This window comes from Salvelinus fontinalis, chromosome 15, assembly GCF_029448725.1.
Source record: "Salvelinus fontinalis isolate EN_2023a chromosome 15, ASM2944872v1, whole genome shotgun sequence".
NCBI lineage: Eukaryota > Metazoa > Chordata > Actinopteri > Salmoniformes > Salmonidae > Salvelinus > Salvelinus fontinalis.
In genome coordinates this window covers 6668788-6685342 of record NC_074679.1, presented here as the reverse complement: position 1 = coordinate 6685342, position 16555 = coordinate 6668788, and the positions used below count along the sequence as shown (strand labels likewise).

Below are 16555 nucleotides of genomic sequence, written 5' to 3'. Positions count from 1 at the left end.
GATCATGCTGCTTAATCAGCTTCTTCATATGCCACACCTGTCAGGTGGATGAATTATCTTGGCAAAGGAGAAATGCTCACTAACTGGGATGTAAACTAATTTGTGCACAACATTTTAAAGAAATAAGCTTCTTGTGTGTATGGAACATGTCTGGGATCTTTCATTTCAGCTCATGAAACATGTGACCAACACTTTACATGTTGCGTTTATAGTCTAGCCTAGCAGTTTGCTGTTTGCACTAACATTTGCAGACTGATTATGCATATTATTTGTAGGCCTATTGTAATTTAGTGGGAGAGTGTCGATGAGTGCCCTGTGCGTAATTACGCACCTACAGGAGTTTGATGGTTAACTACAATGTAGTGGATATATCATTGCCTAATTCATATCGTTATTAAACTCACTTTGTCATAATTAATTGAATTCAGATGATGAGTGAACAAACAAAAAAATACCCGTGGCCTTTTCCTCCCCATTCATTAATAATCTTTAACACGGGTCGATGTGAACTCTTAAGGAATAGTTACACAATGTTTAGCAATTACAATATAGGCTACTAATCTAAATTGTGAATCCTTGTTCTATTAGGATTTTCAGAAGAGCTTGTGTCACCGTTTTTTTCATAATTTATTCCGTTATTGTAAAATAACTTTAAAATTAAATGTTACCCAATTATACATAATAGACATCTTGAAACCTGAATAGGTGTTTTGGCTGTGTGTTATGGAACGTTTAAAATAAAGTTCCCTTGTTCAGGCTATGAATAAATATTGTCAAGTGCCGTTTATTTGAATGAAGTAGGCAGTAAAATAAGACTAGAGCATTTGAGACCCCTCTCTTATCCAATGATTGATAATGAAATGTATAAGCAGACTCAATAAAAGCAATACAATCAAACACCAGCGTCGTGGGGTGGTTTCATATTGTGCAAAGCTCCACCAGGCAACAAACACCAGACGCTGTGGTCGGAAGAAATTGGCCGTACGTACACGGTTAGGTGTTTTGGACGAGAAAGACAAGCATATAGGCTACTTATGAGGAGGAGGAGGCAGAGTTAAATCTCGTTTTCTTCCTCACACTCACTCACTCACACACACACACACACACACACACACACACACACACATCTCGCTCTCTGCCTCTCCTATCATCAGTAGCCAAAATTAATAGAAGGTAATCCCCGCCATGTGAGGAGTCGGCCACGATTTGGAGGCGGGGTGTTTTTCATTCAAATCCACTGCCTGTGCTATAAAAAGGGAAGTTACATGTAGAGCGCAACTTCAGCAAAGGATCGTAGCGCAAGAGTAACGCGGTCTGTCTGAAGTTTTAGAAGCTATAGCCTAAAGATATTAGCCGGTCTGCGATTATTAGTCGGCATGAATACAGTCAAGGCTATGAAAAATGCAATTGTCTGTCTTATTTTACTGCCTCGCTTCTTCTTGGCAGCGATAATGCTGTGGTTTCTCGATTTCCATTGCGTAAGAAAGAGGGTCTTCCCCAAAATGAAAGAACAAGAAGGAAATATTGTCGACCCCCCAGTATGTATTTCCGAGTCTAATCGAATGTTCAGCTGGGAGTCAATCAAAGCTGTTTGGCATGGCCATAAACTGGACTTCTTAAAATCGGCGCACCTTGGATATGTAGCGCCCAACACTGAAGTTGTGCAGCTCGGCGACCAGAGATGCAACCGGATTCTTGACTATGCCAAAGACAAGAGACCGCTCATTCTAAACTTTGGTAGCTGCACCTGACCACCGTTCATGACACGCTTGAAGGCGTTCCAGCGTGTTGTTCAGCAATACGCTGATATCTCTGACTCTGTCGTTGTGTACATAGAGGAAGCGCACCCGTCGGACGGATGGATGAGCTCTGACGCTCCCTACCAAATTCCCAAACACCGCTGTCTCGAGGACAGACTCAGTGCCGCTCAAATAATGAACCGTGAGGTCCCTGGGTGCCTTGTTGTCGCAGACAGCATGGATAACTCGTCCAACGCCGCATATGGAGCATATTTCGATAGACTTTACATACTTCAAGACGGAAAGATTGTCTACCAAGGAGGTAGAGGGCCGGAGGGATACCGCATCTCTGAGCTGAGAGACTGGCTAGATCAATACAGACAAAGTGTTGGAAATTCAAGAAACGTCGTTATTCATGTCTAGAGTTTTATCAAATTTTAGGCGTCACCATTTAATAAGTTATGTCTCAACACATTTCATACACTGCAACTTTTCAAGAGTTGCGGCTCCAATAACGTGTCACAGGGACACACACAAGCATTTTCACTTGTGTTGTTTACTAGTGATGTATGTATAGGCCTATCCCAATGGTTGCAGAATTGCTTGTTTTAGTTGAAGTTATTATTTTGACCGTGGACATCTCAACATATTACGTCAATAGACGATCGCCTGCAAGGGTTTATATGTCAATCCCGTTTGTTCTGTGTTCCCATATTTGTCATGCTCTCTTTATGCGAATGTTTGTGTGGAAAGTGTGAGTAAAGTAGGGTTTGCCATGACCAATTTATTGCCAGTATTTTTGTGAAGTTCGGTTTTTAAAAGGTACCTCACCAGAAACCCGATACTGATGTTTTAATGCTGAAGATAATGATTGTGTGCAATATCTTTTTACTTGTATTTTTGGTTTTGTAAATATGGTTAACTTTTTATGGAGATACTTTTATAATAAAATGTCGTATTCTATACTCTGGAAAATAACTATTTAAAACATTTCGCTCATTGCTGAAGGTGAATTCATTTAGGATGATGTGTAGGGTATTCATTTAGCATGCTTGATCTGCATGGAATAACTAACTAAAGTCACTTTTAAAATTATGGTAAGGGAATTACTGAGTAGATAGCCTATAGCCTCTAGCAACAGGCTTTCTCCCTTGTGCGCAATAGACTGTGGAAAACGCGGTTACTGGGTAAACCACACATTTCTTTGATAAAAACATTAAGAACACCTTCCTAATATTGAGTTGTTCTTCCCTCAGAACAGCTTCAATTCGACGGGGCATGGACTCTAGAAGGTGTCGAAAGCGTTCCACAGGGATGCTGGCCCATGTTGACTCGAATGCATTCCACAGTTGTCAAGTAAGTTGGTTGTTCTTTGGGTGGTGGACCATTCATTGGTACACACGGGAAACTGTTGAGCGTTAAAAACCAAGCAGCTTTGCAGTTCTTGACACAAACCAGTGCGCCTGGCACATACCCTGTTCAAAGGCACTTAAATATTTTGTCTTTCCCATTCACACTCTGAATGGTACACATACACAAGCCACGTCTCAATTGTTTCAAAGCTTCAAAATCCTTCTTTAACCCGTCTCCTCCCGTTTGTCTACACTGATTGAAATGGATTTAACAAGTGACATTAAAAAGGGATCCTAGCTTTCCCCTGTTTTCACCTGGTCAGTCTATGTCATGGAAAGAGCAGGTGTTCATAATGTTTTGTCCACTCTGTGTACCGTAACCTGTGCATGCTGTTTTTATATAAACTTCAGTCAGAAAGCCAAACTATTGGCATCAGAGTGAATATCAATTTGCTGCGCTTTACTCTCTCTTGCTCACGCTCTCTCTCTCTCTCTCAGAAACTATTCATTGATATCAGAGAGAGCATATCAACATTTAGCTTCCGTCTAAAAGTATGCTGTTTGCTCCCATGTCATACGAACAAATTTACACTGAAGCTGATGGTCAAACGTGTTTAATTATCTCAAGTATCAAATCAAAGTAGAGTCCATGCCTTATGTGTTCAATAATCTATGGGTTCAATAATCTATGGGTACATCTACACAAGCACCCCCCTATTTTGATATTTTTTTCCACTAATTGTTCTTTTGACCAATGAGATCAGCTCAATAAAAAGATCTGATGTGATTGGTCAAAATAGCAGAGAGTGGAAGAAAGATCAGAATTGGGCTGCCTGTGTAAACGCATCCTAAGTGTTCAATTATTGTAACGATTGTCGTCTGGAGAAGGAGAAGAGGACCAAAGTGCAGCGTGGTAAGTATTCATAATACGTTTAATAAATATGAACACTCGAACAAAAACAACAAAACGACAAACGAACAGTTCTGCAAGGTGCAACAAAACACTAAACAGAAAATAACCACCCACAACTAACAATGGGAAAACAGGCTACCTAAGTATAGTTCTCAATCAGAGACAACGATAGACAGCTGCCTCTGATTAGGAACCATACCAGGCCAAACACATAGAAATACAAAACATAGAACAACATAGAACACCAGACATAGAATGCCCACCCAAACTCACGCCCTGATCAACCAAAATAGAGACATTAAAAGGATCTCTAAGGTCAGGGCGTGACACTTATCTGTGTTCAATCATCTCACATATCAAAGTAAAGCCCATGCTCTATGGGTAAATCATCTCACATATCAAAGTAAAGCCCATGCTCTATGGGTAAATCATCTCACATATCAAAGTAAAGCCCATGCTCTATGGGTAAATCATCTCACATATCAAAGTAAAGCCCATGCTCTATGGGTAAATCATCTCACATATCAAAGTAAAGCCCATGCTCTATGTGTAAATCATCTCACATATCAAAGTAAAGCCTATGCTCTATGTGTAAATCATCTCACATATCAAAGTAAAGCCTATGCTCTATGTGTAAATCATCTCACATATCAAAGTAAAGCCCATGCTCTATGGGTAAATCATCTCACATGTCAAAGTAAAGCCCATGCCCTATGTGTTAAATCATCTCACATATCAAAGTAAAGCCCATGCTCTATGGGTAAATCATCTCACATATCAAAGTAAAGCCCATGCTCTATGGGTAAATCATCTCACATATCAAAGTAAAGCCCATGCCCTGTGTGTTAAATCATCTCACATATCAAAGTAAAGCCCATGCTCTATGGGTAAATCATCTCACATATCAAAGGAAAGCCCATGCCCTGTGTGTTAAATCATCTCATATATCAAAGTAAAGCCCATGCTCTATGTGTTAAATCATGTCACATATCAAAGTAAAGCCCATGCTCTATGGGTAAATCATCTCACATATCAAAGGAAAGCCCATGCCCTGTGTGTTAAATCATGTCACATATCAAAGTAAAGCCCATGCTCTATGGGTAAATCATCTCACATATCAAAGGAAAGCCCATGCCCTGTGTGTTAAATCATCTCACATATCAAAGTAAAGCCCATGCTCTATGGGTAAATCATCTCACATATCAAAGTAAAGCCCATGCCCTATGTGTTAAATCATCTCACATATCAAAGTAAAGCCCATGCTCTATGGGTAAATCATCTCACATGTCAAAGTAAAGCCCATGCTCTATGGGTAAATCATCTCACATATCAAAGTAAAGCCCATGCTCTATGTGTTAAATCATCTCACATATCAAAGTAAAGCCCATGCCCTATGTGTTAAATCATCTCACATATCAAAGTAAAGCCCATGCTCTATGTGTTAAATCATCTCACATATCAAAGTAAAGCCCATGCCCTATGTGTTAAATCATCTCACATATCAAAGTAAAGCCCATGCTCTATGTGTTAAATCATCTCACATATCAAAGTAAAGCCCATGCTCTATGGGTAAATCATCTCACATATCAAAGTAAAGCCCATGCCCTATGTGTTAAATCATCTCACATATCAAAGTAAAACCCATGCCCTATGTGTTAAATCATCTCACATATCAAAGTAAAGCCCATGCTCTATGGGTAAATCATCTCACATGTCAAAGTAAAGCCCATGCTCTATGGGTAAATCATCTCACATATCAAAGTAAAGCCCATGCTCTATGTGTTAAATCATCTCACATATCAAAGTAAAGCCCATGCCCTGTGTGTTAAATCATCTCACATATCAAAGTAAAGCCCATGCTCTATGTGTTAAATCATCTCACATATCAAAGTAAAGCCCATGCTTTATGGGTAAATCATCTCACATATCAAAGTAAAGCCCATGCCCTATGTGTTAAATCTCACATATCAAAGTAAAGCCCATGCCCCATGTGTTAAATCTCACATATCAAAGTAAAGCCCATGTTCTATGGGTAAATCATCTCACATATCAAAGTAAAGCCCATGCTCTATGGGTAAATCATCTCACATATCAAAGTAAAGCCCATGCTCTATGGGTAAATCATCTCACATATCAAAGTAAAGCCCATGCTCTATGGGTAAATCATCTCACATATCAAAGTAAAGCCCATGCTCTATGTGTTAAATCATCTCACATATCAAAGTAAAGCCCATGCTCTATGTGTTAAATCATCTCACATATCAAAGTAAAGTAACAATAATAAGAAAAGTTCTTATTTTTTTTACTGTTACACAAAGACTTCAGTGCCCCTATTAGGCTCACTGTTCTGAGGACTGTGTTCTCATTAAAAGTCATTCAGATAATCACTTAGATAAAACACTGAGAGGGGAGCTTCTGTCTGATCAAACTTTCTCTGTAAAAAGGAACTCTCAAAAGTATCCACACTTAGGGAAAAAAAGGTGCTATCTAGAACCTAAAAGGGTTATTTGGCTGTCCCCATAGGAGAACACTTTGAAGAACCCTTTTGGTTCCAGGTAGAACCCTTTTGGGATCTATGTAAAACCCTTTCCAGAGAGGATTCTACATGGAACCCAAAAGGGTTCTACCTGGAACCAAAAAGGGTTCTCCTATGGGAACAGCCGAAGAAACCTTTTGGAACCATTATTTCTAAGAGTGCATGTATTCCTGCCTTGAGGAACCATCATATAGAATACGCCGTTTTGACCGCACTTGAACAACACTTGTGCTGCTGTGGTTACACTATGTTGCATTTATAACATAATTGAGCGGTCGTAAAGTTATGACCCACATGGGTGGTTCCACAGCATTTCAGTCATCATACTTCATAAAAAACGATCTGCTTTTCTCTGCTTTGTATCATTGAGAGAGAAAAACAACACTGGTTCAATCACCAGATATCATGTAATCAAACCAGAATGTCCTAAGAAGAGGTGGCCTTTGTGAAAATAACATTTCTGAAGGTCATATTGTGAATGCATTCTCTATGAATGATTAATAATATATTGTAACAAAGATTTCGCTTTCTTGTCGCACTGGTTATGGTTGCTGCCTTTGGTCATGGCGACCAGAGTTTGAGCTTCTGTAGGGACAATATAATGCATTGTTTATGTATGGGTTATCCAGTTCTTTGGACTAAAACAGTCTCTGCAACAGCTTCAAACTCATGCACATTCTTTCCAAATGTGATCCTGTGTTTTTCACAGCGCAAGACACCCCTGGCTAGACAAACTCACATCCTGTAATCAAACCATTCTGTCCCTACAAGAGCTTTCATTTTGAGTTTGTGCAAAACCTTGGCAAAATGTATTTCCACCAAAAACCAATCCCATTGTGCAAGTGTCCTTTCAATGATACATTATCCAGGTCCTTATACAGGTCCTGACTCCTTTCTCCATACGAACAAGTGCACTTTTAGAACAAAACGTGTCCCTCTTCACGACTATGATATCAATTAGCGTGAGCCTGGAAGATCACATATAAATCAGACAGAATAGTCTGACACGGCTTCATTTGTCAGCTATTTATGACGCCGCACAAGTTCTTTCCCCCTGTTGCTTGGTTACTGTTTTTTCATAGGTCGACAAGACATAGACAGAGAATCACAACAGAATGGGTTCTCCTTGCCAGCTCCTCACCAACAACTCAACCCACCAAATGTTTTATAACAGATTACCAATTATTTCGTCCCAAACATCAATACAATTACACTTGTAATATCACCATTATCAGTGTTGAGAAGGTTATTGAGTTTAGACTCAGATGTGCAGATTTCTTTGTGACTCACAATTCAATGCATGTCACTGGTTATATAAGATACAGTGCCTTTTTCAGTCTTAAAACCAGTTAACAGGTTTCCAAGTTAACAATAAAATGTCAAATGTCTTCTACTGGGAGAACGTGTGTTTGCATTTGTGCCAGGTTTTATTACTGTCACAAAGATAGTTTTTTCTTTGTCGCCAGAAAGCAGTTGATTCGTTATACTTCCCTCTCTATGTTAGACTATGGTGGTACTATTTATGCGCAAGCCTCAAGCTCTACACTGAAGGCTCTTGTCTGTGTATCATACAGCCCTTCATTTTGTCACCAACCAGAGACGACTAACTCACCACGGTGATCTCTACAGTGCTGTCGAGGGGACATCACTAGCAAAACGCAGGCTCAAACACGGGTACGTTCTTATTTATAACGCCATTTTAGGAAAACTGCCATTTTAGTCATCCTGTCTTCTAGCTGGGAATGATAAACTGTACAAGCTCAGATCAAATCAAATGTATTTATATAGCCCTTCTTACATCAGCTGATATCTCAAAGTGCTGTACAGATCTCCATCTTGTTTAAAATGAAAAGTCCCGGGCGTTATAACAGAGCGTGGTAAGAAGGTTCTTTTCATTACTCAGCCCACTGGTCTTGGAATTGCCTCCAAGCCCACCTACAGCTACAGAACCTGGTGTCCCTGGAGGAGGTCAAAGGACAAATACATGAACAGATTGTTGAGACATGTAGTTGTCTCTAGTTGTCACTAGTTTGCGTTGTCTTACGTAAGGAAGCATGAGGTTTTACTTTACACACACACACACACACATCCACTGTTTGCTGTTGTATTTGTGCTGTTGCCAGTGTCTTCTGTCTGTGTTGTCCATTTTGTCTTTCATTGCCTTCTGTTTTTTTTTTATTTATCCAGCCCTCGTCCCCGCAGGAGGCCTTTTGCCTCTTGCCCGGCCATCATTGTAAATAGGAATTTGTTCTTAATTGACTTGCCTGGTTAAATAAAGGATACATAAAATCAAATAGTATCTGTGTAAAACAAAGAACTGTTGTTACTTTATACTGATGTAATTTTATATACTGCATACATTGGTAACACTTCCTTGAATACTCTCTTCATAATGCACAATAAGCACATTTATAATGCCTTATGAGTTATGCATAATGCAACATAACACATATGCACTAATACCTGCTCATGAACATCTATAAAGTTGTATAAGCAGGCAGCATACAACCTTATGATGCAAAGTGTTGTAATGCCTTATATGTAGCCTTTATGCTTATAGGTGTAAACTAATTTGTAAAGGTGAGAGTGAATAATGTCTCTATAACTGTCTATGTAGTGCTTAATATACTAAGCATTGATTATCTTTTAAGTCTGATTGGTCTGAGTCTAGATCTGATTAGTCTGAGTCCAGATCTGATTGGTCTGAGTCGAGATCTGATTGGTCTGAGTCAAGATCTGATTCATTCTCTCCTCTCTCAGAGAGGCATCTACACTTATGTTACCAAGGCAACCAATCCAAAAACGACCAAATCTTTGAGGTCATCGTGTCGTGGATGACGCTTCGTGAGCTCCATCCAAATGTGATACGACGTTATAAGCATTAGGTTCTGTACACCAGGGCCCAAAATGTGTACGTATACCTAGTGTTGTGGAAAATGGTTCAGATCAACTTACTGGGTGCATCTCCAATACTATTAACTGGCCTCCTCTCCTTGTCTCCTCTCCTTTGTCTGCTCCTTGTCTCCTCGTATCCTCTCCGTCTGCTCCTCGTCTCGTTTCCTTCATCTGCATGGTTCCGAGAATACAACGTAGAAAATAACGTAATGGATCTCACCAGAAATTAGCTCTCACCCCAGTCAAGTTACTTCATATCTGTGCAAATGTAGGAAAGGAGACGTGACGATTATTGAGATGCCCCCACTGTTTTCTTTGTCTTAACAAATGATTAGAATGTGCCTAATGTATATATTTAAAACAGGGTTTGTTTCCTGTATCTAATCATTTTGTTTAATGACTAATATGTTTGTGTAGCGTTGAGATAATGTCCTAAAACACTAGCTTTGGTTAACTCAAATGGCAATGGCTCATGTAGAACTGAAAACAAAACCCTTATTGAAACCATACAAATAATGCACTGATTGACATTGGCAAGTATGTTGGGGAAAAAGGGGACACAATGCACAGTATACTGGAAATCGTTGATATCTGTAATCATTTGGAATTCATGTTTGTCTCGTTTTAAATCAATACTTCTGCCATAAAATGCATGTATAACCTTTCATTTCAGAGTGGTTAATGTCCCAATATGTTCAGTTGTTAGGTAAATGCCATCTGGGAGATACTTGGGCACTATGTGGTTCGTGCGTAGTTGTTGAATTAGAACGTTCTGCGTTGCCACTTGCTTGCAGTGACAGTTGTCAGGGAACTCGGTTCAATGTTGGAAAAAACATTATTCCCATGACGTGGTTTTGAAATGAGAATTAGCATCAAGGCTAAGCCACGACCCATTGGCGTCATTGGGAGTGACGCATTAATAAACAACAATTGGAACGCACTTTGATAATCATTGTACAGATGACTTCCCTTTTGATGCCAAATGTTCCCATAATCTGATTCCCTTCCGTCTCAACCAAGTTGTGTTTAGCTTTGTGGGTGTGTTCGTTTCTGTGTTTTTAAAAGTCTGTCTTATTCTGACAAATCAAGATGCTTGTCAGCTGTTATTAATGACATTGCTATAACTGTATTTGAACACACTGTTGTTGAGCATTTATTTTGCTCAACGTAGAACTCCGTCTCTGATAACTCTGTATAATTTGTGGCATGACTTTGATGCCTACAGGACAAACAGCAAGAAGATACTGGCTACATGGTGGATTTTAAACACAACAATCAGACAGAAGTGTTCAGACAAATATTGTTAAGTCTTTCCAACACAACAAGGTATCAGACAAACCCTCCTTTCCATGGAAAACAGAAAGAACAAAAAAAACTAAACAGCTTACTGTTCATTTGTCTCATATCATAAAATGTATTCTCAGGTGAAATAAAACATGCTTATGTCAAACGGGGAGACTGAAAATCCCCAATCATCGTGAGCGACCGTGACAGAGAGAGAGAGAGGGGGAGGGAGAGAGAGAGTCAGACAGAAAGACGTGCTTTGGTGACGGACTTGTTCTGCGGCAGCTGCTTAGATTACTGTGTTTGGGCTTAAGCCTGCCTCCCCGTCGCTCACCTCAACTGCACTCTACTCCTCAGTCATATCCTCCCTCCCTCCCTCGCTCACTCACTCGCTCCCCTCCTCCCCCTCTCTGGCTCTCTCTACCTCTCTCTCCAGTAGAGCAATACCTCCCCCTACAGGCCTTCTCTCTGAGTCTTCAATGTGCTGGCTCCACAAGAATATCACCACTATCACTGTCCACATGGCAAGCACCAGCAACCAGACAAATATTTGGACCTGCATGGACTGGAAGTTGCACAGGCTGAGAGGAGGAGAGGAGAGGGATTCCCCTGTCTGAATGGATGGCTGGCTGATTGATGGCTTTTCCTCAGAACCAGCTGAACAACAGCCAGTGTGAGCTGAGGCTCTGTGACTTTAGCTGACCCCCGTTGCGACGAACTGTCTGACCCCCGGTGGGAAGGCGTGGCCAAACGGTCAGAACTCATGCATCTGGTGCACGTAGCTTCACGTATGGACCACAGGGTTCAGAGAAGAGGAGTGGGGGGAAGAGGGAAGGCTTCCATGAGTGCCTGTCTGGGGCTCAGATCAAATGGAGACAGTGGTCAGTGGGGGTTGGTGGGGTAGGGGATGAGCAGGCCTGGAACTTCTTGATTTTAGGAGCAAGGCTATTTGGCCTTCTAGGGGTGCCCAATCTACCAAGGCGATCTGCCAGGGCACCAAGGCCACCTACCAGGGCACCAAGGCCACCTGCCAGAGCGCCAAGGCCACCTGCCAGAGCGCCAAGGCCACCTGCCAGAGCGCCAAGGCCATCTGCCAGAGCACCAAGGCCATTAACCAGAATAGCCCATTTAAATTGATTTAAAAACCAAAAAACACAAACTATTCTGTTAAGAAAAACCTAAGTGTATGTAAATGTACATAAAAGACTAGCCTACATGTCGGAGTGTAGGGGATAGCCTGTCATATTGGCTACAGCCTATCATGTCTACACCGATGCTGACATGATGGAGGACCCAGAAAATGTAGCCAGTCAAAAGTTTGGACACACCTACTCATTCAAGAATGCCAAGTTGTCATCAAGGCAAAGAGTGGCTACTTTGAAGAATCTCAAATATATTTTGATTTGTTTAACACTTTTTTAGGTACTACATGATTCCATATGTGTTATGTCATAGTTTTGATGTCTTCACTATTATTCTACAATGTAGAAAATAGTAAAAATAAATACAAATTTCAAACTTTTGACGGGTACTGTATAGACTAAACGCCAGTCATGTTTGACAAATATAACGTAGGATAAATCATATTAACATCTAATAGCTTGATTCTGTTGGCCTACTGGAATCACTGTTCGTTCGTTAGGAAAGGACAGGAAGGCCATTGGCTGTAATCTGAGCGGAGGCAGTCAACATTTTGAAACTATTTAACCATAAACGCAATGGTTTAAAACCGGGATTTTTTATTATTTCATTTTAAGAGGCATGTCTTACCTTGTTTAAAGTAGCCTAACCAAATTCAGACCATTGGAATGTTGAGGGAATTATTTTCTCAGCACTTCCTCATATGCTCTTGAAACCAGTAGGATATTTCTACTGGTTTTCAAATCAACCTTCTTTCATTGTCCAGCAGCGATGGACACAATCCTTGTTATATTAGCAACCAATGCTAGTTGTTGCATCTTTAGATCTTATTTTTTCAAAATTTCAAAATGATGTTTTCATCTCGGTCACATGAAACCACTTGCGTCAGCCTTATTTCTTTAAAAAAATAGAGTGGTTGTATGAATTTGGGATCTATCGTCCCACAACAGTCCCAGAGTCTGTTTTGAATTTCTTTATGCCACAGAATGACAAGCTGACCAATAGAATAGGTAGGCACAATGTTGTACTATGGGGGGATAGTAGATTGACCAGAGAAGGTTAGTAGGAGGAGCTATAGGAGGATGGGCTCATTGTAATGGCTGGAATGGAATATATGGAACGGTATCAAACACATCAAACATGTGGAAATTCCATGTACTACATTACCTCCTATAGCTCCTCACACCAGCCTCTACTGAGATTGACATAGGCTAGTGATTTTGCTGTTTGTTACTCCTCTATTTGGCTGAGGAAAAGTAAAGGTGGACAATTATTTTAACATCTTCAATGTGCGCCTCGGAATTCGATAAGGAGACGCTCCGTTGCGTCCCCGATGTGTCTGTCTTCACTTGTAGCCTACTTCGGAGCTGCAATGCATGTGAGAAGGACCCAGTCATGTGACGGGCAATGGCTAATAAGAATTGAGATATCTGAGAGAGCTATGTGTGTGAGAGGTGCTTCGGAACACGACTATTGGCAGCCGGGAGAAGGGAATTATAATTATTATATTCAGCCTAAGGGCAACTTTGGCCGCAAGGCATGGATCTTTTTAGGGCCACACAAGGGGCATGACTGATGCCGCCGGGAATCTTGAAGCCTGGGGTGAGGGATGAGGACATTTGAAGCCTGGGGGTGAGGGAGGAGGACATTTGAAGCCTGGGGGTGAGGGAGGAGGACATTTGAAGCCTGGGGGTGAGGGATGAGGACATTTGAAGCCTGGCGGTGAGGGAGGAGGACATTTGAAGCCTGGGGGTGAGGGAGGAGGACATTTGAAGCCTGGGGGTGAGGGAGGAGGACATTTGAAGCCTGGGGGTGAGGGAGGAGGACATTTGAAGCCTGGGGGTGAGGGATGGGGACATTTGAACCCTGGGGGTGAGGGATGGGGACATTTGAGGCTCCTTTGGTCCTGTTAATGAAGGCCTCAACTTGAAATTCCCAAAATTATTTCAACTAGTTTGCCTTGGCAGAGACTTCTAAGTATTTCCAAATGCTATTTGGTTTACCAATTTTGCCAAGGAATCAATGTCAATATCAAAGTAATTGGAAGTACGTTAACAGGCCGACATTACACAAATGACATTACACAGAAGTTTGTTGTCAGTGAAAACGTTGGTAGACTGAACTGTTTCTCATATGAGTGGATGTTCAGACACAGTTCCATGAATCTCCCGACAGTCATTTCTCAGACCTTATATATCTGCTAAGTAGCGACGTGATGCTGCAGAAATAAAGGTTATCACCATGACGTACCGCTTGACCTATACCCTGTGTGACACACAGGGTATAGGTTTACTATTGGGCTATCTGCCTAAGAGATTCTTTATAAGACTGCAAATCTAAATATTGTGATGTGTATTCAGAGAAAAAATCTATTGATTGGCAATAGTTGTGGCTAAAATGCTTACAACTACGTATACATATATTCTAAAAATCAAGGAGCCACTTGCAATGGCGTCGAGAAATCTGGGGCAGCCCTTTCCTGCAGTCAAATGACCTAGTGGCCTCATGGGTGGAACGTTAGATTTTTTTTTCTTCCGAAAATCCAGTGTTTCTTTGTCAAGCGGTTTTATTATATTTCAGTTTTCTGTAATGTATAAAAAGTGTAATATTGGGATGGACAAACTTTGAAGCATAAAAATCACATCTGATTAATAGTTTACCCCAATAGCCTTACAATTTTTCTAATTCGTTTTTCTAAAATGCACAAACTTCTTTTGTGTGTGGGATTTGGCAGATGTGAACGTTGCATGGTGAGATAATCAGGTCTTTTCTGCAGGGCCACTTTAGTTCTGAAACATTTTGGAAGTGCTTTCTAATTAAGTTAGATCCACTTTATTTAATTCAGAAAATCCAGTCAAGTCAATTAACCGGGAGCGGTCGGGGGCAGTGAGTTTGATAGGTCAGAGGTGAATCGCATATGGCCTGAAGCCCAGTCCAGAGGGAGCCTCAGGAAACTCCATAGAGTTCAGAGAGAGCGAGAGACATGCACTGTGGGTTCATGTAGTACTTTGTCCGCAATGACCCACGGGATTATTGCAGATGACAACTTGGACCAAGATATAACCAACCAGGTTAAGTTGTTATTCGCCGTCCTCTATTATAAGGGAAGAAGAAGACTGGACAACGAAGTAAGGATCGTTTAGATATCACTATCCACATAAAATACAATAGACATCGTTCTTTGCCTGGAGTCACAGTTTGTTATGGAGTCAACCTGACACCAAATTGATGAATTCAAAGCAAAAACACTATCACTGCATTAAGATAATGACAGGAGGAAATGCCTGTCTGGCTGCATGGCAGCTGGCCATGTTTGTTACCCAAGGCATGTGTTCTAAAAAGATGACAGGTTTGCCTCCCACAGGCTGTCTCCTCTTGGCAGGTGACCAGCTCAGGTGGGGCACACAAGGACAGGCTGCAGCGGGACAAGCTGTAGCCTGGAGATACTAGTAGACGTACAGCAAAACATGGCTCATTATGGAGAGCTCTGAGAGTTCCGACGTAGCTCCTCTGGACAACACCCACTTCTATCAACTTCTATCCGAACTACTGTCTCATTAGTGGCTGCTGATGGGAATCTCACCCCCCCGGGAATGACGAGAGAACAACTCCAGTGTCAGTCCAAGTGTTATGCAATACAATGAGGCCTTTTGAAAAACTGGAACTTTCTGTTCGTCTGGCACATTCAGATTCACAAGGCAAGGCAGCGACATGGCTCGGAACGTGGATGGCTTGTTTGTATCACCACAGAACAAGAAACTAAAACCAATAATACAAATATTTTTTATCTGGGTAAATCACATCTGTCATCTATGTAAGAACTGAGTAATACAAGTTTGGCTAGCTTTGATGTAATGTATCCTCAACACATGCTAAATGAGTTCGCACAGCACAATGTTTGATTTTGCCTTAACTTAAAATGTGTGTTTTCCAACACATAGTGCCAATTCCAGCTACAATAGTAATTTCAAATCAAATCAAAGTTTATTTGTCACGTGCGCTGAATACAGCAGGTGTAGACCTTACAGTGAAATGCTTACTTACAGGCCTAACCAATAGTGCAAAAAAGGTATTAGGTGAACAATAGGTAGGTAAAGAAATAAAACAACAGTAAAAAGACAGGCTATATACAGTAGCGAGGCTATAAAAGTAGCGAGGGTACATACAGACACCGGTTAGTCAGGCTGATTTAGGTAGTATGTACATGTAGATATGGTTAAAGTGACTATGCATATATGATGAACAACATTAACAATGTCTACACTATATTTCTGATTAATTTGATGTTATTTTAATGTACAAAAAAATCAGCTTTTCTTTCAAAAACAAGGACATTTCTAAGTGACCCCAAACTTTTGAACTGTAGTGTATTTATGTGGCAAGTACATAGTAATAACTAAATAAAATATCACATAGATGTTGTGACTAGGTATGTACTTATAAGGTCCTCAATAATAACCTTTGGGACAAAAATATACTATTTCATTACATTTTACTAAGTATGTAGTACTTACTTGCTTGGTTCCTAGTAATTAAGTTTGGGACTGAATAGTTACCATGGATTTACTTTTTGATACTAGGCATTTACCTGGTTATTAGGTAGTAATTACCGAGCTGTAAAATAAGGGTTGCCAAAAGTATAAACACAAATATGACATTCTGCATGACATTAGCAGCCTTTTGGTCCAAATAGCAT

At 40.7% G+C, this 16555-nt stretch overlaps 1 pseudogene; it reads left to right on the top strand.

The window, feature by feature from the left end:
- The first annotated feature begins 1178 nt into the window (after nucleotides 1-1178).
- LOC129812130 (thyroxine 5-deiodinase-like) lies at nucleotides 1179-2702 on the top strand (annotated as a pseudogene).
- Nucleotides 2703-16555: the final 13853 nt, after the last annotated feature.